Source organism: Microtus oregoni, unplaced genomic scaffold, assembly GCF_018167655.1.
Source record: "Microtus oregoni isolate MIOR12 unplaced genomic scaffold, Mior012 000005F_ref0000423, whole genome shotgun sequence".
NCBI lineage: Eukaryota > Metazoa > Chordata > Mammalia > Rodentia > Cricetidae > Microtus > Microtus oregoni.
Window position 1 is genome coordinate 29,101,133 of NW_024543064.1, and position 24,808 is coordinate 29,125,940.

At 42.3% G+C, this 24,808-nt stretch overlaps 1 protein-coding gene across 21 annotated transcripts in view; it reads left to right on the top strand.

The window, feature by feature from the left end:
* The window catches only part of Macf1 (microtubule actin crosslinking factor 1), a 338,997-nt gene that overhangs the window by 25,022 nt on the left and 289,167 nt on the right, over positions 1–24,808 (top strand). The gene's annotated exons all lie outside the window — the stretch shown is intronic.

Below are 24,808 nucleotides of genomic sequence, written 5' to 3' on the forward strand. Positions count from 1 at the left end.
GATAATGTTGACAAACTTAAGAATTGACTTACAAATTGAAATTCTTGTTATGTAGTTAGTAAAGACTGATGGTCAGCATACCACAGAAAGTCACTGCACAGAGTTACACGAAAGATATGTGTACATACACATACATGTGTAAGCACACACACAAGACAATTTGATTGTGGTAGAAAGGTTTTTGAGTTCAGATTTGGGCTCAAGTTTAGTTCCGCATCTCTGCTGCCGTAACCCTAAAAACACTGCTGACTCACTCTTTAGGTTTTCATCTATTAAAATCAAACAACCAATGATTTATTGGTTTTTATGAGAATATCGAGCTGTTAGCATACATTATGCTATCACTGTTTTTAAAATTTTCATGTATAAAATTCAGATTTTCAAAGCCATTTCTTATTCATCTTACTTGAGTTCTGTAATACCCTACACAGGTAGTATTACTAAGAGCAGTGAATTTAGACACAAGGACTTGTCCAAACACAAGTTTCCGAGCTCGGGATAAGGGTTTTACATTGAGGAAGTTTTGACATCAGAGCATTGATTTGGGTTTAGTTGTGAAAACGTTAGTAAAACACAATTATTAGTGTCATTGCTGGCCTTTAGCCTCTGAAGGATAGGGGCAGATGGAAGGGCCTTGTAATTCTACAGCTCTGAACTATGGAGACTTTCTTCTTCCCTTGTTTATTTTAAACACAATCTTGTTATGTAGCCCTGTCTGGCCTGGAACTCATTATATAGACCCGGCTTGGCTCCAACTCCCAGAGGCCACCTGCCTCTGCCTTCTGATTAAAGGTGTGTGCCTTTCTCCCTCTGGTTATGGAGAAGTTTGTGATATATAAGCCTCTGAGAATTTTATACACAAAATGATGCAATTTTGCAAAAGTGTAGACTGAGGATTTGGAATTGTTTACCTAAGTAACACCCTGAAGAAAACCCTAGGTCAAAAGTGAACTCAGTTCTTAAGTTCCCTTTTAGAACAAAGTCCTGGAGTTGGAGTGGATTGCTTCTAGAAAGAATAATGGTGTATTTGCTGCTTCTGGACATGGACACTGTTAATTCAGAAATTGAGTCAAGTCATCTGCTGTGAAATCACAAGCTTTGGTCATACCACACGGTTGAAATAATACAACGTGTGCATGTCCTAGCAGTGCGTGGGAACCCTGGCCTTGATCTGGCTTGGCAAGTGATGTGACAGGCCAGGGGGATCCGCTAGCCATGATCTGTTGTCCTGCTGGGTTTCAGTGCCTGTTCCAGATCCTAGAGATCTTGGCGGGAACAGAAATGTCCAGGGATTGAACCTAGGACCCCCTGTGTACCAAGCAAGTTTTCTACCCTTGTTCTACATCACCAGCCCTTTAAATGTTTGTTTGTTTATTTAATATATATTTATTTTGAGATATAGTCTCTGCCTGTCCTTTAGTGCTCCATCTTCCTGCCTCAGCCTCCCTAGAGAGCATTTTGTGTTACTTCTAATAAAACGTCATTTTTTTCCCTGCAGAACTTCTCAGTTTGGGGATAGATTACAGTAGGTCACTGAGTCTTTGTCTCCAGGGTTGGGCTTTTCCATGATTTGACTTGGTCTGGACACAAACTGTGCCTCTTGCTACTGTTTAACAGGGTCCTCTGCTGTCTGTGCTGACCTCAGAGCCCTTCATTCAGGTTCTCATCCTGCCTCTGCCTTTTCTTAGGTCCCCTCTTCTTACAATGGCCTCTTCCTTTCTGGGTATGTGAATCTTACCTCCTTTATTGAAGCTAAAGCATCACGTTTGCATCTCCCTTTCATGTTTCCCCTGTTATTTTATCCATTGGTGGCTTCCTTCTTTCTCTCATGTCTTATAATATCTACATCATGATTAGTCTCTTAATTACATATATATATTGTAAAAATAATGCTCTTGCGTTGTTCTTGACTTTTAGGGAAATGATGCTCTGTAATGTAAAAGTGCTAAGGCTTCTGTCTTTTGTGGCTGTACCATCTATGGTATCATCCAGGTACTCTCCCATTGAGTGACACCCCCAACCCCTCAAATAGGAGCTTTGTTTTATTTAAAAAAAATTAAAAGATCTATTATGTATACACACGCCAGAAGAGGGCACCAAATCCCACTATAGATGGTTGTGAGCCACCATGTGGTTGCTGGGAATTGAACTCAGGACCTCTGGAAGAGCAGTCAGTGCTCTTAACTTCTGAGCCATCTCTCCAGCCCCTCCCCCATTCGTTTGTTAATTTATGAGCTAGGGTCTCAATTCAGCCTTTGCTGGCCTTGAACTCACTGGCCCTTCTACTTCAGCCTCTAAGGCCAGGATTGTAGAGGTACCAGTCTTTTAGGGCAGTTGGTATATTATTGGATGTATGGTTGATTGTATGGAATCAATTTCTCTCTCTCTCTTTCTTTTGGTTTTAGAGACAGGGTTTCTCTGTGTAGCTTTGGAGCCTGTCCTGGAACTCACTCTTGCAAAACAGGCTGGCTTCGAACTCACAGAGATCCTCCTGCTCCTGCCACCCAAGTGCTGAGTTTAAACCCGGTTGGGAATTTCTGTTAAGAGAAGGGATAGTTATATGAGCACTTTCAAACTATATTTTGTAAAATTGCTCAATTTGGGTTGGGAAACTGATTTAGTAGTGAAAGCTCTTGCCTTACAAGCAGCAAGTGTGAAGATCAGAGTTCAAATCCCTGTAACCCATGGAAATCTCACTGTGGTGTGGTGGTGCCCCACTAAGTATAATTCTGGTGCTCCAAAGGTAGAGACAGGGAATTCCTGGGCAAGCTGGCTAGCTAGATTAGCCTTATTGATGAGCTCTGGGTTCAATTGAGAGGTCCTGCCTCAGTGAGTACAGTGCACAGTGATTGAGGAGGACTCCAGTGTCAGCCTCAGATCTCTACATGCCGCACACACACACGTATGAACACACGTGCACACTTGCATGAATACCACATATACATGAAAAAATATGATATTTAATGTAGAAAATTTTAACATATGGGAATGAATGTACATATAGGTTTTTTTGTTTGTGTGTGTGTGTGTGTGTGTGTGTGTGTGTGTGTAGGAGCCAACAGATAGATGCAGTGTGCCTAGGAGAGAGTGGAGTGCTCAAGGACAGCTTTGTGGTCGGTGTCCTGTCCTTGTTCTGCTGTATAAAATTGTGTTAGAGTGGAAAGCTCCCTGGGTATAAGCACATGTTTTTCTCTTTTCAAACTTTGAGTGATCATGTGTCAGTCATCAGGGATGTTCCAATTATCAGGGATGATTTGGCCAGTAACCTGAGACAAGTTAATTAATTGGTCAGTCATCATTTTTTGGACAGGGCTTTGCCAGCTGTACTGCTGGGTTCTGTCTTGCTATAATACGTTTCTATAGTAATTTTTACTCAGAAAGATAAACATGGTTGCTTTGTGTTGCTGCAAAGAATAAGCTTGTTTGAGTTGCCTTTTGGAGTTCAGACAGTTTTCTATCCAAAGGAACATGCTGATTGAGACATAGGAAGTAATTTCTTTTGGCTGTGCTTTTTAGTCAGTTAGCAGCAGTGAATCAGCCCACTGTCCTTTATGTTTTGTTAGTGCCTCTAAGAGATACTGTGTTGGAGCATGTGGTACTGGGGAGATGGGTGGGACACTTAAAAGCATGGAAAGAATGAGATTGAGATTAGGAGTAGATGTGGGGCATGATGGTGTGCATGCCTGCAATTCCTTCTAGTTGAGGAGGGGGTTTGAGACCAGCCTGGCCTGCAAAGTAAGACTCCGTCTTTTTAAAAAAAGAAAAAAGAATCCTAGTGTGGTGGTTCAAGTTTATAACATCAGCTCTAGAGGGGCTGAGGCAGGAGTGTCTCTAATTTGAGGACAGACTGAACTGCAGAACTGAGTTCCAGATCAGCCTAGGCCAGATAACAAGATTCTGTCTCAACAAAGCAAAATAAAGCATAGCTGAGTTGGTAGCGCACTTGCCTAGCATTCAGGAACCCTGGGTTTGCTTCCTAGCCCTTCGTAAACTGGGTGTTGTGTTGAATGCCTGTAATTTCAGCCCTTGGGAGCTGTAAAAAGGAGAATCAGGAATTTAAGTCATCCTTAAATACATAGTGATTTCCAGACCAGCCTGGAATGCATGACACCCTGTCCTCAAACCAGACCAGGGCAGAGCAGATCAAAATCTAACCAACCAAATAAACAAAAGATCCCAACCAACCAACCAACCAACCAACAAGCAAACATAACCCCAAACAACTAAACATAAATAAATCAGAAAACTTTGGATAAAGTGCTTGATGTAGCCTTAGATCCCCACAATGCACAGATGCAGGCGGGCTGTCTGTAATTGAGAGATGGGATCACTGGTGCAAGCTGGTTAGGTAGACTAGCTCAGAATAAGGTGGGAAGTAGTTTGAAGAAGACACCTGCTGTCAGCCTTCCACAGGCAGACATGGGTACACATACGTACCTACACATTTTTTAACACTAAAACATGAATGCACAACTTGTGCACATGTGCACTCCCATGTGGTCACACACACACACACAAGAGTATGCAGAGAGAGAAAAAAGAAACTCCGAAATGCGACTGTGAGAGCTTGTGTTTCATACTCTGGGAGGAGTGATGTAGATGTAGGTGATGGATGAGAGGGAGTGAGAGTACTTTCCAGGCGCCAGCCACTCTAGAGGCTGATGCAGTTGAGTCATGAAACTAGATTAAGAGGTGATAGAAAGGCTGGAGAGAGTGTTCACAACCACCTGTAATTCCAGTTCCAGGGGACCTGAAACAAAGGCACCAGGTCTGCATATGGTACATAAGCATACATGCAGATGTTCACACAATAAAAAGAGAGAGGGATGGGTAGGGTCTGGTGGCACAAATCTTTAGTCCCAGTGCTAGGGAGGCAGAGGCAGGTGGGTCTCTATGAGTTCAAGGCCTGCCTGGTCTACATAGTGAGTTCTAGGCCAACTAAGCCTACATAGTGAAATTGTCTCAGACAAACAACCCTCCCCCAAACACATACACACACACACACACACACACACACACACACACACACACAGCAACAGAGAGCGCGCGCGCGCGAGAGAGAACAAAGATGTTTAGGTAGAAGTCCTACCGCCGTCCCCTACCGCCGTCCATGTATACCCAAAAAGGTTGGGATGTTGGGGATCTCCAGCTAGGGGTTCCATTCCCATTCCATGCTCTGGTCTCCTTTGATTTCAAATCCCGTCTCTGAGAAAGCCTGCCAAAAGTCAACCCTTCCCTGGGGCTGCTGAAGACCATGCCTATAGGCCATATTTGCCATGTGATTCCTCACCTGCTTTCCCAAGGGTCACCCAGGAGGTGCTTTGCTCTGTTCATTAAACCTGATTTATTAATTCGGTTTGATTTGGCTTATTGCATCCGCGATGGAGGAACCTGGCAACCAGGGATCCAATATCTATCAAAAGATATATTGGATACCATTGGGGCATCTTTACTGACTACACTTCAGGATTTTGTTTAAACAATTTTTAAATTATTTTTAATTATGTGTGTGTCTATGTTGTGGGTATGTATATGTGTATTTGGTGCTCATGGAGGTCAGGGTTTTGGATCACTGTGTAGCTGGAGTTATAGGGAGTTGTGAAGCATTTGACATAGGTGCTGAGAACTGAACTCGGGTCCTTTGCAAGAGTATCAGGCGCTCTTAACCACTGGGCCATCTCTCCACCTCTGACTTTAAATTCAGATACTAATCTTGCTAATGGTTTCCTGTAAGATTTTGCCTTCAAAAATAATAATTAGAGGATGGAGAGATGGCTCAGCAGTTAAGAGCACTGACTGCTCTTTGGGAAGACCCATGTTCTATTCCTAGCTTTCAAATGGTGGCTTACAAATCATCTCTAACTCCAGATCCACAGGACCTGACACTCTTCTGTACTCCTCGGGTACACAAGTCGTGCACAGACATACATATATGCAGGCAAAATACCCAAGCACATTAAAAATAAAGAAGAAAAGAAATAAAATGAGTATCAATCCCTATCCCAGGACTTCTTTAGAAACTCCTCTTTGTCTATACATAAGCATCATGTTTTTTTTTTTTTAAATATTTTTATTTATTTTATTATGTATACAGTGTTCTGTCTTCATATATGCTTACTCGCCAGAGAGGGCACCAGATCTCATTACAGATGGTTGTGAGCCACCATGTGGTTGCTGGGAATTGAACTCAGGACCTCAGGAAGAGCAGTCAGTGCCCTTAACCTCTGAGCCATCTCTCCAGCCCCCAAGCATCATGTTTTAAAAGGATTTGAAAGGACTCATGAATTTGTGAGATAGAACCTGCCACTCCTAAGTCTTGTTTAACCTTTTCTTCTCATTTAAATTAGCAAATGCTGGTGTCCCATTGCTGTGGGTTAACCCTTCTGTGGGATGTGAATACATGTTTCTCTTGTTGGTTGATAATAAAGATGCTTTGGCCCATACCAAGGCAGAATATAGCTAGTGGGAAAGCCATACTGACTACAGGGAGGGTCTGAAGAAGGGTGGGTCCAGGAGATGCAAGAACCTGCCACTCTTGAGACTTGTTTAACCCTTTCTTTTCTTTTAAATTAGCAAATGCTGGTGTCCCATGATACCTAGTTGTGTTGGTTGTTCTCTTTTTTCTTCCCCACTGCTCCCCTTTGGTCAGCTTGACACCAGATAGAGCCTCCTGGGAAGAGCAAACTCTAGTTGAGAAAATACCCACATCATATTGGCCTGCAGGCATGCCTGTGGGCCAGTTCTTTATTAATGATTGTGAGAGGTCTCAATACACTGTGGGCAGTGCCACTGGGCTGGTGGTCCTGTATTGTATAGGAAAGCAAACTGAGCAAACCAGTAAGCAGAGTTCCTCCGTGGCCTCTGCTTCAGTTTCTGCCTCCAGGATCCTGTCTTGGTTTCCTTTGATGATGGACTGTATTTGTGTATTGGAGGACTATATTTATTTGACTGTTACCTGTCAGGCAAATAAACCCTTTCCTCCTCAACTTGCTTGGTCATGGTTTTATATCACAGCAATAGAAAGAAAACTAGGATACTAGACTGCCCATTCTCTGCACAACTTTTCTTGTAATCATTTTAACAATAAATAACTGGCAAGGGTTATATAAGAACCCACTAAATTTTCATCAAGACCTATTTTGCCATTTTTGTTTGTTTTGAGACAGGATCTCACTCTGTAGCTGTGTGGCCTGGAACTTGTGGCTGTTTTCCAGCCTTAGCTTTCTGAGTGCCTAAGTTACCTACCATGCAGCCTTCAGGTCTACCCCAATTTGTCAATTTCTCAGAGTGTTGGGGGGTTTCTTTGGAAGACTTATGTGTTCATCAGTAAATATCTATTGAACTTGTATTCTGAACCAGGGAGTAGGTAAAGTGCTGAGCAAGCAAAGATCTTTGTTCTTGAATCTCCGTGATCTTACAGTTAAATGGGGGAAGCGTTGCTAAGTTGATGATTAGCATCTGTTGTAGGCAGTGCTGTAATAGAAATAAATGCTGGTACTAAGGTATTGTAGTACCAGTGCAGGCAAGGTAAGAAGGCAGGGAAGGCATCTGAGGGAGATTAAACTGGGTTTTACCTTAAGAATTTGAGTCTCTTTGGGCAAAAAGGTTGGGTAAAGGGCATTCTGGTCTTCCCGCATAGAGGAGGGGCTGAAAGAGCTTATTGGGAGAAGAGAATATGGGTGGAATTGGGAGTAGAGTATGAGGGAAGAATGAGATGAGTGGAAAATGTGGATAGGCCTAAGATGTTGACTGGCTTTGTATACCATACTGTAGTTTGGACTCTTTTTTTTTTTTTTTTTTTTTTTTTTGTAAAGACTCGTAGGAAGATTGAAAGTTTTAGGCAAGGATTGTGGTTAGGTTTACATTTTAGGAACACTTCCTTTCTGGCAGCAGTGTGAAGGAAGATTGGAGTAGGGAGTAATAGTGACAAACCAATTAGGAGTCTGTCACAGTAATGGAGGCAGAGAGTAGGCTGTGAAGGTTACTAATGTAGGTAGCTAAGGCAAGTCAGGAATGCTCAAGGTCAGGTTGGAGGGTTTGGTAACTAACTGGACGTGGTTGTGGTGGAGAAGGGGAAGAACTGAGACTGACTTGTGGGTCCCTGACTCAGATATCTGGGTGGGTGGTGTCACAGAACAAAATAGGGACTAGAAGGGGGGTGGCTAATTGTAGTTAAATGGTGGCAGCAAAGGAGCAGAAGGAAATTCGCTGTTTTATGGGGTTGAGTTGAGGCCAAGGTTTGAGACTGGTGCAATGCAGCTGGTGATCTAGAATGCAGAGTGAACTGTGGGTCAGCTTAATCAGAGCCTCAGGCCCCGGAGAGGCCACCTAAGGAAGAGGTTGACGACTAAATCACCGTCTCTAAGGAGGATCTTTTCTGGAGCAGAGATAGAAGGACCTTGGGAAGAAATTGTCTGCAAAATGGAAGTGGGAGAGAGTTAGGAGGAACCAAAGAGAAGTTTCTAGGAGGGTATGTGTGGAGGGTGTGTCTTGCAGAGTCAGATTATGTGGAGATAAAAACCGGAGGTGAGCTGTAGGTGTGTAATACCCAGGTCATTTTTACTCAGGCACTTTTAGTGAGGTATGGGAAGTGAGTGCAGAAGGGAGAGCTTTGGGAATGAATTTGAAGGAATTAGAGGAAACTGACCTTTAAAAGAGGTGGTTGTAGGGCAGAGATTTATTTATTTTTTTACTTTCTAATAAGGGTCTCTAGTCCAGGCTGACCCTGATCTTGTGGTGGTAACCTTGCCTCAGAATGCTGGGATTAAAGGTGTGCGCCATCCTGTCCTGCTTTGTTTGCCTTTCCTTATTGTATTCTTGGTGAGATTTGAGAACACCTAAGTGCTGTTTGGAAGGAGCCAGCAGAGCAGGATAAGTTAATAAAATTAAAAGAAGGGAGAAATGCTTGGAGCATAGGATCTAGTGGGGAAAACAAAAACAAAAATAGAGCTTGCAGTGGTGGCGCCTGCCTTTCATCCCAGCACTCAGGCCAGAGTTCAAGGTCAGCCTGGCAAAAAGCGAGTTCCAGTACAGTCAGGCTGTCTTGAAAAACCAGAAAAAAAATAATTAAACCACACACACACACACACACTCACATACACACGCACGCACACGCATGCATGCATACACCTGTTCCTTTGAGAAGATCAAACAGAGGTAAGAATACAGGTGATTGAACTTGGTGCTTTCTGAGAAGTGGGACTTGAAGCCTTCTACACCGAGAATCAGCAAGAGAAAAAGAGATATTCTCTCTGTCTCTGTCTCTCTCTCTCTCACACACACCTTTTCTTCAGCTGCAGAAGCATTCAGTCACCTATCTAAGAAGCTGAGGGAGACAAGTAGATTGATCCAAGATCAGAGATTCTAGCATAGTTTTTTAAAATGTGCCCTGTTTTATGTGTATCTCTGTTTGGGTCTGTGCACATGAATGCAGGTGCTCGCCAAACCCAGAAGAGGGGGTCAAATTTCTTGGAACTGGAGGTAAGCAGTACACTCTGTTAACTGCGGAGCCATTTCTTCCACTCTCCAGTGTACTGTTTGATGCTGGAGTAAAGGGTTCTTGTCTTTAAAAAACAGCACCTAGCTTTCTGTTTCACTTGCATTTTGTGCCTTGAGCAAAACAGTTTGCTCTTTCTGGAAAGAAGCTATATATGTAAGTTTTGTATTTTATGCCAGCAAAGTGCTGGGGAGAAATCGTTTGTTTTCAGTATTAATTAATTTGGTGGGTAAGGGTTTTTTTTTTTTTTTTTGAGGTGCTGGGGGTTGAACCCAAGGCTTGTGTAAGTGCTAGGTAAATCCTCCGTCATTGAACTTTATTATAGTCCCTGAAAAGATATCTTATTCTTGACACAGAGAAGAAGAACCCTCCTCACCTGTGGCCTTTAATCCTATCTCACTTCTGATGCGGAAAGTGCAGGATTCACTGGTTTGGAAACCTCCAGGCCTAGCTCCTACATAAATCTCATAGGCTAGCCTCACTACCAATTTGTTGAGGTTAGGAACATTTGTGGGACTTGTGCTCTACGATAGTTCAGGCCTTAGTATACTCCATTCCATTTGTACCAGGCTTTTGAAGACCTGGGTTCTTTGCAAGACTGGACAGAGGGGCTATTGTGGGAGATACAGCTTCTTTCTTGTTTATTTTGGCAGGCAGGCAGTGCTGTGATGGGTTTGTTCTCATGACTCAGAGCTCTCTGCTTTACCTTTGCAAGTTCAGTGTAATTACCACCTTCCAGGTGCTGCTGATGTCCTGCAGTTTATCTGACCTTATATCTAACAGGAGTATCAGGTTCCCTTGTCCTCTCCTTGCATTTTTTTTTAACCTTTACTCTAGTATAGAGGGTATTTCCTGGTATTTTAGGCCTACTTCAGAATTCACTTAGGTCTCAATCCCTTTTGGCACATCTCATGGCTTTTGGCTGTTAATTGGCATGTTCTCCACATCGTTGCTTGTTTTCTGCACCTTATTTTGTAAATCTGGACTCTGTATCAGATGGTTTATGTGAGTCACTTCAGGGAGTGGAAGGTAATGTCTCCACTAATTTAGAGAATCTTTGATCTTGTTTCAGTCCCTAGTTTGGTTTATCCTGTTGATTTTCTGCCCTGGAAGAGGTGTGTGTGCACCTTGTGTCCTTTGTGCCTTGTTTCATGGGTTATTGCAGATGCTCCACTCTCAGAGATGCCACTTGACAGATATAGATCCCCTCCAGAATCCTTGTTATCTCAATCAACAAATAGAACTTTGTTAAGAACTTCTTAGATGTAATTTAGCATATGACACTGAACAGTAGGTTGCATAACCTTCCGCTGTCTTCAGGGGGTTTATAGTGTACAATAGATATTACACATGACAAAGGATAATAATCATGTAAATAGATGAACAAATGATGGTCATCCCCACCTAGCTGTCATGCTTATAGAAGATGATCCAGTCAGTAAAGTATGGCCATACACACACAAGGTCCTAAGTTCAATCTCCACAACCTGTGTAAAAAGCCAGGTGCTGTGGTGGTCCTCTTGTAGTTGCGCTGAAGACAGAGAAAAGAGGACTCCTAGTGCTTGCTGGCCAGCCAGTCTAGCTGAACCAGTGAACTCCTGGTTAAGTGAGAGACCTCGTCTCGAAAAGTAAGGTTCAGTGTGATTGAAGAAGAGACACAGTGACAGCCTCTGGCCTCCACATGCATGAACACAAATATACACACATGCACATATATGAGTAAGCACACATAGACACAAACACAAAATTAAGACAACAGAATACTAGGCTTATTTAACAGGGAGACATACAGAGACAAGAGAATCTTCTGTCCAGTCTGCGGCCCTCACTAATGTTCTTCTAGGCCCTTTGCGCCATATTTTTTTTCTATATTGCTGAGGCAGAATCCCAGTGAGGCTCTTACTCTACAGTGACCTGTAGCTGAAGAGATAGGCTCCAGTTCCAACAGGGAGAACACCTGGAGGGCCAGCCTTCTCGGTATAATTGTGTCTGTAACATGAGGACGATCATATTAGACCTAGGACAAGCATTTGTTTGCTCATAAACACCCCAGCTTGGCATCAGGGAAGGCTACCTTATACTGAGTATGGATGTCAGGGTTGGTTCAGAAGATGCTGGCCTGGCCCATGCCACCCCTCCAGGAAAATAGCAAGTTCAGTTCCAGTGTTTACTGGTCATTTTTACTAACAGTAAAAACAAGGGCTAGGGTCAGTGAGATGACGGCAGGTAAAGGCACTTCCCACCAAGTCTGATGCCCTGAGATTGACTCTAGAACAGCATGATTGGAGGAGGGAACTGACTGCTACTAGTTGCGCTCTGGCTTCCACACCTATGCTGTGCCCCCTCCCCCAAATAAATAAATGTAAGTTTACAGAACTTAGAAAACAGGGAAGCCAGACGGGGGTGTTGCATGCCTTTAATTCCAGCACTCCTGAGGCAGAAGCTGGAAGATTTCTGAGTTTGAGACCAGCCTGGTCTACAGAGATCCAGGACAGGGACAGCTAGGGCTACACAGAGAAACAGGGACTAGACTAGTTTATTTGGGATTATTTAAAATCATTGTATGTGTGAGAGGACTTGTTATTTGTTATTTTATTGGGATTTGTTATTATATAATGATAGTATTCATGTAATACTGTCTTTATCAGGAAGAATAGGGAAATGCCAGGACCTGGAATTTCTTTCTTTTGGGAGAAGCAAACAGAGGGAAAGCAAGGTCCCATCTCTGGGTTCTTCTCTCCTGGATTAGCCTGTGATCTTCCAGGAAAGGGAAAAGAAGGCAGTACAGCGAACAGTCTAGGCTCTAGCAGGAATTGGCCTTTGTGAAAGGGTATGAGGCCATTTCTGGGGTAGCTTCAGCTCAGGTTCTGTGTTAGAGAAGATAGACATGGGGCAGAACTGGGAACTAATGGCGGCAGACAGTAGTGTGTGTTGTTATTTGCCTTTTCTTACACATGGTAAGAGCAGAACTGAAGCGCTAGCATTTCTTTTTTCTGTTCTTTTTCTCAACTACGTCTCATTTTCTGGCTTTAAAGATGGTATAGTACTTGGGACTGGAGAGATGGCTCAGCAGTTAAGAGCCCTTACTGTTCTTTCAGAGGAGTAGGGTTTGACTCCCAGCATCCACAGGGTGGCTCACAGCTGTCTGTAACTCCAGTCTGTCCCAGGGAAATCTGATGGCTGCTTTGGGCATTTAATGTACATGATACACATACATACATGCAGGCAAAACACCCATACACATATAAAACCAATCAAAGCAAAGCCGAAAAGGATGGCATGGTACCTTCAACAAATGGGCTGGTGATGATTTGGAAAGTTCCATTGGAACTTTTATTGGAAGGTAAGTAATGGTTTGATTATGCTCTTTAAATGTAGCAAGTGTTTTTCTTGCAATTCATTCTTGTAGCCCAAATTGCCTTGCTCACCCCAGTTCTAGTATTTTTGTACTTAACTCAGCATATGTTTGTCTGAGCTTTCCAGCCTAATTGTGGTCTCTCTGAGGCCTTTAAATGAGATGTATAATGAGATCTGTTTCATGAATCGAACCACTTTGTAAATTGTGATAGCTCTTATGTTTTTTAGTACTTGTAGTAACTTTCAGCACCTTTGGCAGCATTTTCCCTGTGGTTATTCTACAGACATCCTAAATGCTATACGTCTAAATGTCTATGTCTCTCTGTTCCCAGACCTGCTGCTTCTGTCTTCTCCTTTGCTATCTATCCAGTGGCCCATGCCAAAACCCAGGCTTCATGTGTCTCTGTCCTGTCCTGCAGCTGCCCAGACAGTCAGTCCTTCAACAAGTTTTGTTGAGTCTATTTCCTATGCTTCTCTCTACCTGTCATCTTCTTAGCTCTACCGCCAGCCAACACAGGAGTCCGAGCCTGTTATCTCTGCTTTGGACTGCTAAGGAACTGCTGGTAACTAATCTTTCTTCACTCTGTTTCTCGTCAAGCTTTCTTTCGCATTCCAACTAGAAAGATAATCCTCAAAAGTATGAAAGTGCCAGGTATGGCAGCCACCTAGCACTGGGGACATTGGCGCAGAGGAACTGCATTGAGCTTGAGGCCAGCCTTTCCTATCGAGTGAGACTTACATTAAAAAAATGCTAAATTAATCAGGTAGATTTTCCTGCTGAAAAAATCCCACAGTGGACCTAGCCAGAGTGTAGTCTAAATCCCAACTACTTAAGAAGCTGAGGCCGGAAGATCTCAAGTTTAAGCTCTGTCTAAGGTATAGAATGAGTCTAGCCTGGACAATTTTTAGTGAGATCTATCACAAAGTTTATAAAGGAAAAGAAATGTAAAAGGCTAGGGATATAGCTTAATGGCAGGAGAGTGCTTGCTTAGATATGTGAGGCTCTGGATTCCTCACCCAGTACAAAAAACTAAAAACCAAAGCTTCCTCAGTAACAGTCCCCATTGACTGGATGATAATGCCTAAGTGCACAGTAAATCTGCTTCTCTAACCTCTGCGTGCCTTTGGCACCTCTTCCCTGCTCTTTTTCTCCTTTTCACTGTGAAGCTATGTTCAGCTCCTTTAGCCTGCTGGGGTGGGGAATGTTGCTGTTGTTTGCTTTGCTTCTAATTTACCTTCAGTCTTGAATTTCTTCTGTACATGTTAAACTAACCTGTCAGCAAAATATTAAACACAGTTCAAGCCAGACCTTGGTTGTGCAAGCAGTGTTCTCAGCTACTGGGGAGAAGTGGGATAGGAGGAGTGTTCAAGGCCCATGCAGACAACTTAGTGTGACTTAGTTTTGAAATAAAGAACCCAAATGGGCTAGGGATAATAGTTCATTAGTAGGACACTTGTCTAACATGCATGAGTCCCTGAGTTCAGTGCCCAGTACTGCCAAAAGCCACATAAAACGAACAGCTCAGAAATCAGTCGTTGGATGCATTCCTCTTTTTCTGTCTGTGACTTGTGCATGTTCAGTTGCTTACTATATGGTTGTCCTTCTGCATTAAGCCCTCTCTGTTCCCTAGCTGTGCTCAGCACAGCACTTACTATGTACAGGCACAGCAGAGATGTTGATAAGTGACTGCTGTGCACACAGATTTCTTACAAGTATTTCTGCACTTCGCAAAATCATGTCTAAAAACCGGGCGGTGGTGGCACACACCTTTTATCCCAGCACTTGGGAGGCAGAGGCAGGTGGATCTCTGTGAGATTGAGGCCAGCCTGGTCTACAGAGTGAGTTCCCGGACAGGTTCCAAAGCAACACAGAGAAACCCTGTTTTGTTTTGTTTTTTTTAGATTTATTTATTTATTATATATACAGCATTCTGCCTCCATGTATGCCTGCAGGCCAGAGGAGGGTACCAGATCTCATTACAGATGGCTGTGAGCCACCATGTGGTTGCTGGGAATTGAACTCAGGACCTCTGGAAGAGCAGCCAGTGCTCTTAACCACTGAGCCATCTCTCCAGCCCAGAAACCCTGTTTTGAAAAAAAAATTTTTTTTTTTATTTTGGTGGTGGAGATTGAACCCAGGCTTCAGGCAGCAAAGCATGCACTCTGCCTCTGAACTATACGCTTAGCTTTAAAGTAGTTTTAGTGTATCATGTTTGTGTACTCGCTCACATGAGGTCAAGTGTGGGATTTTTGTTTATGCATCATGCAGATTTTTAGAGAGTCCTGGATTTGGCATCATTTTGGACTTCACAGTTGTTAGAGATGTTCAGTTCGTGTTCAGATGATGGAAGAACTCTTCCATTAGCCTAAGGATAACATGAGATTGTGAGGATGGTGTATTTCTTTTGTACTTTAAGAGTTCCCTTTCAAGGGCTGGCCTTAGCAGTTCCAGTACTTGGAGGCAGAAGTGGAAGGATCGCCACGAGTTTGAAACCAACTTGGTTTACTTAATGAATTCCAGGTCAGTCAGAGATACAGAGACCTAGCATCAAAGCACAACAAACAAACAAACAAACAAACAAATAGCACAAGAATTTCAGTTTTGGAATAACAAAACAAAATTGACTTTAGAAACATGGCTGCAACCATTCTAGTGGGTATTTGTAGAAGCATCTTTGTTCCTAAAGGCTGCCAGCTCCGCAGTAAGTCCCAAGGCTCCTGCTGGTTTGCTCTTAGTTTGTTGTGTAAGCACACATCCAGTGTCACATCTTTTCTCCAGTGTAAATTACTTCATGCAGTATTGTTAAGAAAAGGTTAGAGAAGATGATTGATTCCATGATGCCTTAGATAAAGTTGTCCAGGAGAGGGAAGATGCTTTAAGGCTTCTTAAGACTAGTCAAAAAAAGTGAGACCTGGTGCTTGGAGAAGGGACATCTTTGTACAGATCATCTGGCACAGATTCAAGCAGTGGCCTCTACCTTGGTACCTAAGTAAATGATACAATAGGAGATGATTTTTTGCAAAGCCTTATGTGGATCATTTTGTCAGACTAAGACTTGAGTAACAAGCCCACATTGAAGCAAGAAAGTTTACAGAAGTCAAGTGTTGTCTGAAATGACATCTAGAAGTATGATTTCATTGTTCTAGCAGTAGAGTCTGTGTCTTGATGTCTAGTTAACAGTTTATAAAGAAATATTCTTGGCCAGGTGGTGGTGGCACATGCCTTTAATCCCAGGACTCAGGAGACAGTAGGTCAACTGGGTCTGTAAAGCATGTTCCAGGACGCCCAGGGCCACACAGGGAAACGCTGTCTCAAAAAACCATTGAAAACAACAACAACAACAACAACAACAACAACAACAACAACAAAAAAAAAACCCTGGGCATTGGTAACACATGCCTCTAATTCCAGCACTAGGGAGGCAGAGACAGGTGGATCTCTGAGTTTGAGGCCGGGCTGGTCTACAGAATAAGTTCCAGGATAGCCAGATGTACATAGAGAAACCCTATCTTGTGAAGGAGAGGGTGTCCTTGTTAAACAAAACAAAACAAAAAGCTAACAAAATTAACTCCTTTCCCTAAAATAGTAGAGATACTTGTTTACCACTAGCTCTATTTATCCCTAGCTCTCAGAAGAGTGCCTGTCTGATAGAACAGGTGTAAATTCTGGTCACTCTTGTTCCTGATAAGGAAGAGACACAGTGACTTGTTCAAGGTCAGGTAACTATTAGTAAAGCAGAGTCTACCCATGTAGCTCAGCCTGGTCTTGATCCTCTAGTCCTAACCTTTTAAAGTGTCTGGGATCACAGATTGGTTCTGTCATACTTGGGTTTGGTTTTTTTTTTTTTTTTTGTAACATCATTTACACACTTATGGGGCTGGAGAGATGGCTCAGCAGTTCAGAGTATTAGCTGCTCTCGCAGAGGACCCAGATTAGGTGCCTAGCATCTGCATGATGCCTTACAACTCTGAATAACTTCAGTTCCTGGGGATCTAGCACCCTCTCCTGGCTCCGGTGGGCACCAGGCATGCACATAATATACTCACATACTTGCAGGAAAAACCATTTATCACATTAAAAAAATATCTTTGCAAACATCCCCCTCCTGTGTGTGTGTGTGGGGGGGCATGCACATTCACAGCTAGTGTGTGGAGATCAGGGGACACTTTCTTCTTTGTTGAGGAAGGGTCTTTTTGTTTAGTTTTCTGTTTATTGCATACTCCAAGGTGGCAGGTCTACTAGCTTCTGGGTGATTATCTTGTTCTTAACCTCTCATCTGGTCTTAGGAGTGTTGTGATTACATGTGCATGCCACCACATCTGGCTTTGTACGTGGGTTCTAGAGATTAGACTCAGACTCAGGCTTGTGCAGCTAAAGCTTTCACCTGCTAAGCTGTATTCATGGTCTAGTGGTTTTATTGTTTTTGTTTTTTAAACAAGACTGTTTAATCACAGCACCTTCCGAGGCTTGGTATTAATGTGTATTATGACTGTCTCCCCCTGTGACAGGAATGGACGAAGGAAAAGTTAGAAGCCTTTGTGTGCTGAAGTCTGACTAAGGATAGATATTCTATCATTTAATCATCCTTAACTACATCCTGTGGCAATTCAATGACACAGTAGATTTTACAGCCGAGGAAACAAGGTTAAGGACCTACATAACTCCGCCGAGGGTCTCACAGCCAGTGATTGAACTTGATTTTCAGTTCAGTCTGATTAACCCATTTGGCAATGGACCCTTTACCTTAAGTCACAGTTTAAGGTTTGGATTTGTGGTATGAGTTGCTTTTAGATTTTCATGTCAGATAACTGAACAATAGTCTGACCTGAACTCCTGAAGTAGAGCTGCAGAAATTGTTAACTTTAAGAGAACTGTGGAGCAGTAGGTCTGTAGAGAGGAAACTCTGGGGCTCCTGAGACAAAAATAATCTGTGCTCTACACGTGCATAATTTAAACTTTAGACTTCCTTTTAGATCGGGGTCCAAAACAGCTAAGAAAGGCGATTATAATCACAGTCTTGTGTGCAGGAGCCATTTCTGAATGTGTTTGGTAGTGTTCTTCAGCACCAAGAGCTCCTCAAAAACAGGGTCAGAGATGTAGAACAGGTAGAGTGGGAAAGGACTGAGCCCAGCTGAAACTAGCTGTTTCGGTAGTAAGTAGGCAGGTCCTAATTATCTGTGTTGCCTAGAGACCTGAGCTGAGAGTTAGGGTGGAGTTCGGTCATACTCATTAACTTTGGAGATTTTCATTAGCTGATCACAAAGATTAGGGCAGGCCAGAGATTCAGGGGTGGGGGTGGAAACACAATAGTTTGGCTTTAGCTGATGGTCAGTTAGTGGTTGGGCAGGGACTTGTCACACCTGAGAGCTTATCAGAGCTGCAGAGTCTTTGGCCTCACTGCAGATTGTCTTCATTTTAGCAAGATTCTTCAGTGATTGATTCTGTGTATATTAAGTTTGAGAAAGACCAAATTTATCATCAATTTGTTCAGTGCAAAAGCTTTGAGAGTCTGCAGACCCGGTATTAAAATTTGGTGTCACTAGTTACAAACTTTGTTCCCTTGATTATTGGGATGGAACCCAGGGCTTTCTGTGTGCTAGGTAAGGGCCATACTCTTCTCCTAGGCCACTCATAGGACTGTTGAAGAGAATAAATGAGCTATTGGTGAATTTATGTGCCTTATTTATTAGTGAATTGATGTGCCTTAGAATTAGTGGAATTTGATAATGTCTAACAGAAATAGTGCTAATAGAGAAAAATAGTCAATGCTAATATTAACCAAATTAGGCAAATTTACAGGGAGAACCTGTCTTCCTCTCTCCTCCTATAAAGCTGTGCTAGTGCACCCATACACTGGCATTTCCCCAGCACTGTCAGTTTTTAAACATTTATTTTTATTTTATGTGTATGCATGTTTTGCCTGTATGTATGTCTGGTGCCTGAGGCGATCAGAAGAGGATATCAGAACCTCCTGCGGCTCACAAATGATTGTGGGCGACCGTGTGTGTGTGTGTGTGTGTGTGTGTGTGTGTGTGTGTATGTGTGTGAGCGACCATGTGGGTGGATGCTGGGAATTGGACCCTGGTCTCTGGAAGGGTAGTTAGTGTTCTTAAACTCTGAGCCATCTTTTCAGCCTCTCCCTAGCATTATTTAATGCTGATTGTGGCAGCTGCGGCGGTGGTTAAAACACACAGCACTTATTAATGTGTTCATTACTTTATGTATTTATCAATTCAGTCCATAGAGCAACCTATGAACTAAGAATTGTGTCTGTTTTCAGAACAGAAAGCAGAACAAAGAGCTTAAATGAACATGCTCACACAGCCCATAAAGAGAAGCCAAGAAGTAAACTGAGAGTCTGATTTGTCCATCTGTGCTCCGTTTTCGTGGATTTTCATTGCTTTCAAATTTATGTGGTGTACTAGAAAGCAGACAGTATTGGTTCCAACTTTTCCTCTTGCTGCTTATTTCCTTATTGTAAAGCTGGAATAAGATGAGATTTGTAAGATTTTTCTCTCTCCTTTTGTTTTTGAGACAGTCTCACTATGTAATACCCCAATTGGCCTGGAACTCAGCCATTTGCCTCTACCACCAGAGTGCTGGGGTTAAATGTGTGTGCCATCACACCTAGCCTTATTTCTTCTTATAACGTCTCTTTAACTTTTTTAATCTAATACTTAAATTTTTTCTGTTACATAGGTAGCATACACAGAGACACATAATTAAAAACAAAAATAGTTAAAAATTAGTTAAAAATTTTTGACACCCATCTCACTATAAAGCCCTGGCTGACCTGGAATTCACTGTGTAGACTAGGCTTGAAATGCAATTAATAAAAACTCAGCGAGAGCCGGGCGGTGGTGGCGCACGCCTTTAATCCCAGCACTTGGGAGGCAGAGGCAGGCGGATCTCTGGGAGTTCGAGGCCAGCCTGGTCTACAAGAGCTAGTTCCAGGACAGGAACCAAAAGCTACGGAGAAACCCTGTCTCGAAAAATCAAAAAAAAAAGAAAAAAAAAAAAAAACTCAGCGAGAGAAATTGGGATTCAACCCTAAGATCTGAAAAGCAAAGCAGCCAGCCACTAACTCTTACTCAATCTCAGTCTGAAATGGCGATCCTGTTCCAGTAATCTCAGAGACTGTGTCTAAAAGCTGTTTCCTCCCATTTTATAATCCTATCTATTCTGGGATTAAAGGCATGCAGCACCCGGTTTCTATGGCAACTAATGTGGCTGCTGGGATTAAAGGTATGTGTTATTATGTGTTATTGCGGCCTGGTCTGTAAGGCTGGCCCATGTGGCTGTTTTACTTTTCTGATCCTTAGGCAAGCTTTATTAAAATCAAGTGAAATGCCACTACAAGGCTGGTCTCAAATCCACAGAGATTCACCTACCAAGCAACAGGATCAAAGATGTACGCATAATGCCTGGCTCAAATTTTAATGTAGTATTTTATTAATTCTTCAAAAATTTTAGGCCGGGTGGTGGTGGCATTTGGGAGGCAGAGGCAGGTGGATCTTTGTGAGTTCGAGGCCAGCCTGGTGTACAAGAGCTAGTTCCAGGACAGGGTCTAAAGCTACAGAGAAGCCCTGCCTCAAAAAACAAACAAACAAACAACAACAAAAAATATACAACGTTCAACACAATGCCCATCAAAATCCCAGCAAAATTCTTCAAAGACCTCGAGAACGGTACTCAACTTCATATGGAAAAGCAAAAAACCCAGGATAGCCAAAACAATCCTGTACAATAAAAGAACTTCTGGAGGCATCACAATCCCTGACTTCAAACTCTACTACAGAGCTACAGTGCTGAAAACAGCCTGGTATTGGCATAAGAATAGACAGAAGGACCAATGGAACCGAATTGGAGACCTGGATATCAATCAACACATCTTCAAACACCTGATAATTGATAAAGAAGCAAAAAATATCAAATGGAAAAAAGAAAGCATATTTAACAAGTGTTGCTGGCATAACTGGATATCAACATGTAGGAAAATGAAAATAGACCCCTATCACCATGCACAAAACTCAAGTCCAAATGGATCAAAGACCTCAACATAAAGCTAGCCACACTGAACCTTATAGAAGAGAAAGTGGGAAATACACTTGAACGCATTGACACAGGGAACCACTTCCTAAATAGAACCCCAGCTGCACAGACACTGAGAGAAACAATTAATAAATGGGACCTCCTGAAACTGAAAAGCTTCTGTAAAGCAAAGGACACAGTCAACAAGACAAAACGACAGCCTACAGAATGGGAAAAGTTCTTTACTAACCCCACATCAGACAGAGGTCTGATCTCCAAAATATACAAAGAACTCAAGAAATTGGACACCAAAAGATCATATAATCCAATAAAAAAAATGGAGTACAGACCTAAACAGAGAACTCTCAACAGAGGAATCTAAAATGGCTGATAGACACTTAAGGAAATGTTCAACATCCTTAGTCATTAGAGAAATGCAAATCAAAACAACTCTGAGATTCCATTTTACACCTGTAAGAATATCCCAAGATCAAAAACACTGATGACAACTTATGCTGGAGAGGTTGTGGGGAAAAGGGAACACTTCTGCATTTCTGGTGGGAATGCAAGCTGATACAGCCCCTTTGGATGTCAGTGTGGTGATTTCTCAAAATTAGGAAACAACCTTCCTCAAGACCCAGTAATACCACTTTTGGGTATATATCCAAAGGATGCTCAATTGTGCCACAAGGGCATGTGCTCAACTATGTTCATAGCAGCATTGTTTGTCATAGCCAGAACCTGGAAACAACCTAAATGCCCCTTGACTGAAGAATGGAGAAGAAAAATGTGGTACATTTACACAATGAAGTACTACATAGCAGAAAAAAATAACATCTTGAATTTTGCAGGAAAATGGATGGAGCTAGAAAACATTATTTTGAGTGAGATGACCCAGACACAGAAAGACAATTATCATATGTACTCACTCATAGGTGGTTTTTAAACATAAAGCAGTGAAAGCCAACCTACAAACCACAATCCCAGAGAATTTAGACAACAATAAGGACACTAAGAGAGACTTACATAGATCTAATCTACATGGGAAGTAGAAAGTAGAAAAAGACAAGCTCTCCTGAGTAAATTGGGAGCATGGGGACCTTGGGGGAAGTTTAAAGGAGGAAGGGGAGAGGCAGGGAGGGGAGCAGAGAAAAATGTAGAGTTCAATAAATATCAATAAAAAAATGTAAAAAAATTACAACGTATTTTGATCATATTGACTTCTAAATCTACTATGTCTCCCCACCTCTCCCAACTTTGCCTCCCCCGCTTTGGGGGGGGGGCATTTTCAAGACCAGGTTTTTCTGTATAGCTTTGAAGCCTGCCCTGGAACTTGCTCTGTAGACCAGGCTGGCCTCGAACTCACAGAGACCCACCTGCCTCTGGCTCCCGAGTGCTGGGATTAAAGGTGTGTGCCACCACCACTGCCCTGCTCCTTTTTATTTTTTTTAAGCTGCTCAGTCCAATTTATGCTGCCCTCGTGTGTGGGGCATTGGGCCACCTGTCAGGGGTCACACCCTTAAAGAAATTTGACTCTCGCTCCCCCAGAAATAATCAACTGGCCATTGCTCCTTATTCAGTAGGGGGCTCATGAGACCCTCCCCACTTACATGCTAGTATGTTGACTGGCTTGATCTTAGTTAGGCTTTGTGCAGACAGCTGAAGCTGTGATTGATGTTTGTGAACGCAATGGTTTGTCATGTCCAGTCCTCCCTAAACAGTGGTTCAGGGCTTTGGGGACGGGTTGAGATAGATGTGTCCCATTTGTGCCTGAGCACTATACTGACATCCACTGTACAATGAAACTTCTGATAAGACTTGGTGCTGTGTTAATCTAGGGGCACAGATATAAGAATTTAGAAGGCACCTTGGTACTACTTGTAAGGTCTCTTAAGTGAGTCATTTAACACCTACTGGTTTCAATCAAAACTTTGGAAGAAAATATCTAGGGAGTTGGTTCAAAATTACTTGTTCAAGCAGGTTGGTGGAATTAAGAAGAAGGTGTTTGAACCTTGGCTCAGCTACTTCCTGGGTACATAACCTTGGGCAACTTATTTAGCCTTTCTAAACATTGATTTCCTCATTAGGAGTGGGAAGAATAGTTCATACCTTGCAGGGATGCTGTAAGATTTGAATAAGATAATGTGTTATTATCACCCAGTGTACAAGAAATACACTGTGGATAGTCAGTATACATGGGTTCTCTTTTCTTCCTTTCTATTTATCCAAGTGAGGGATGGGAAGCAGATTGGAGAAACTTAAAAATATTTTAACTCTCCGGTTCTCTGGTATTTCTGTATAGTATTCTTTTTTCATTTTTTAAAAGATTTTTATTTATTATGTATGCAGTGTTCTGCCTGCATGTATACCTGCACACCAGAAGAGAGCACCAGTTCTCATTACAGATGGTTGTGAGACACCATGGGTTGCTGGGAATTGAACTCATAACCTCTGGAAAAGTGGCCAGTGCTCTTAACCTCTGAGCCATCTCTCCAGCCTCTCTGTAATAATATTATTGAGAGATGTTAGCATCTGTTTGTTTTTAAAATCACATTTTGATTTTAGATTAAAATTTGTTTCAGATTACATTTTATAATAGGACAAGCACCAACGTTTAGTTGCTGCTTTGTGTTTATATTTTGCGAGGCAGGGTTTCTCTATGTAACAATCCTGGCTGTTCTGGAACCCACTTTGTAGATCACTCTGGCCTCAAATTCAGAGTCCACTGCTTCTGGGATTAATTTTGTTTGTGTTTAAAGACACCCACCTTTTTTCCCCTTTCATTTGTTGTTTGAAACAGGGTTTCTCTGTGTAGCCTTGGCTGTCCTGGAACTCACTTTGTAGACCAGCTGGCCTTGAATTTGGAGATCTGCCTGTCTCTGCCTCCTGAGTGCTTAGATGAAAGGATTGCACCACTGCTGCCCAGCTAAAGACTTCTTTTAATTAAAAAAACTTTTTTTTTTTTTAAACTGGGGATAGAATTTAAGGCCACAAAGATGCCTGGTAAGTGTTCTATCAACTGAGCAAACATCCCCAATCCCATTGTTTTATAGTTCTGGGGTTATTGGGAAAGTTGGTTTTGAGATTCTTTCTGGAGCCTGTCCTGGAACTAGCTCTTGTAGACCAGTGCTAAACATCAGGTGTTTTGTGGCATCTATAGATGATATTTATTCTATGCTTTTACACCAGCTCTAGGGTACTGTTCTTAAATATCCACCATTAAAGTATAACCTAGCCATGACAATCTCCATCTCAAATCACAAAGCCGACAAATTACATTTGTAGTTATAGTTGAGGGTTTGGACTTCAACAGTGTTACTAAGTTTACTAAGAGTATGGATACTGGTACCACCTAGGTTTACACCTTGTCTTGTGTTGTCAGCATTAGAGAAGCACTGAGATGGAGGTGATTGACAGTTTGGGTGGGAGATATTTCCCTTTTCTGGGCTAATTAGATTAATAATTTTCATAACTCCTTGTAATGAGTATTTCTCTGTCCCACCAGCCAGCTCCCAAATAATGACAAGAAGACTCCTTATTATGGAAGTTCTGCCTGTAGCTTAGGTTTGATTCTTACTAGGTCTTATATCTTAAATTAGCCCATTTATATGAATCTGTATTTGCCTTTTGGCTTTTTACCTTTCTTTTATCTTGTACTTCCTGTTTTCTTTCTGTCCTGCTGGTGACTCTGCCTTTCTTCTTCCCCCAGTCCTCTCTGCCCTGCTTAACCTCTTTCTAGCTATTAGCCATTCAGCTTTTTATTACATCAATCACAGTAATACATTTTCACACAGTGTACAAATATCTCACAACAGCTCCTATTGAGTTTGTACTTTGTGCCAGAGATTATGTTAGGAAATTTATGGATTTCAGAACAAAACAAAACAAAACAAAACAAACAAAAGAACACTGGGAGGTGGTAG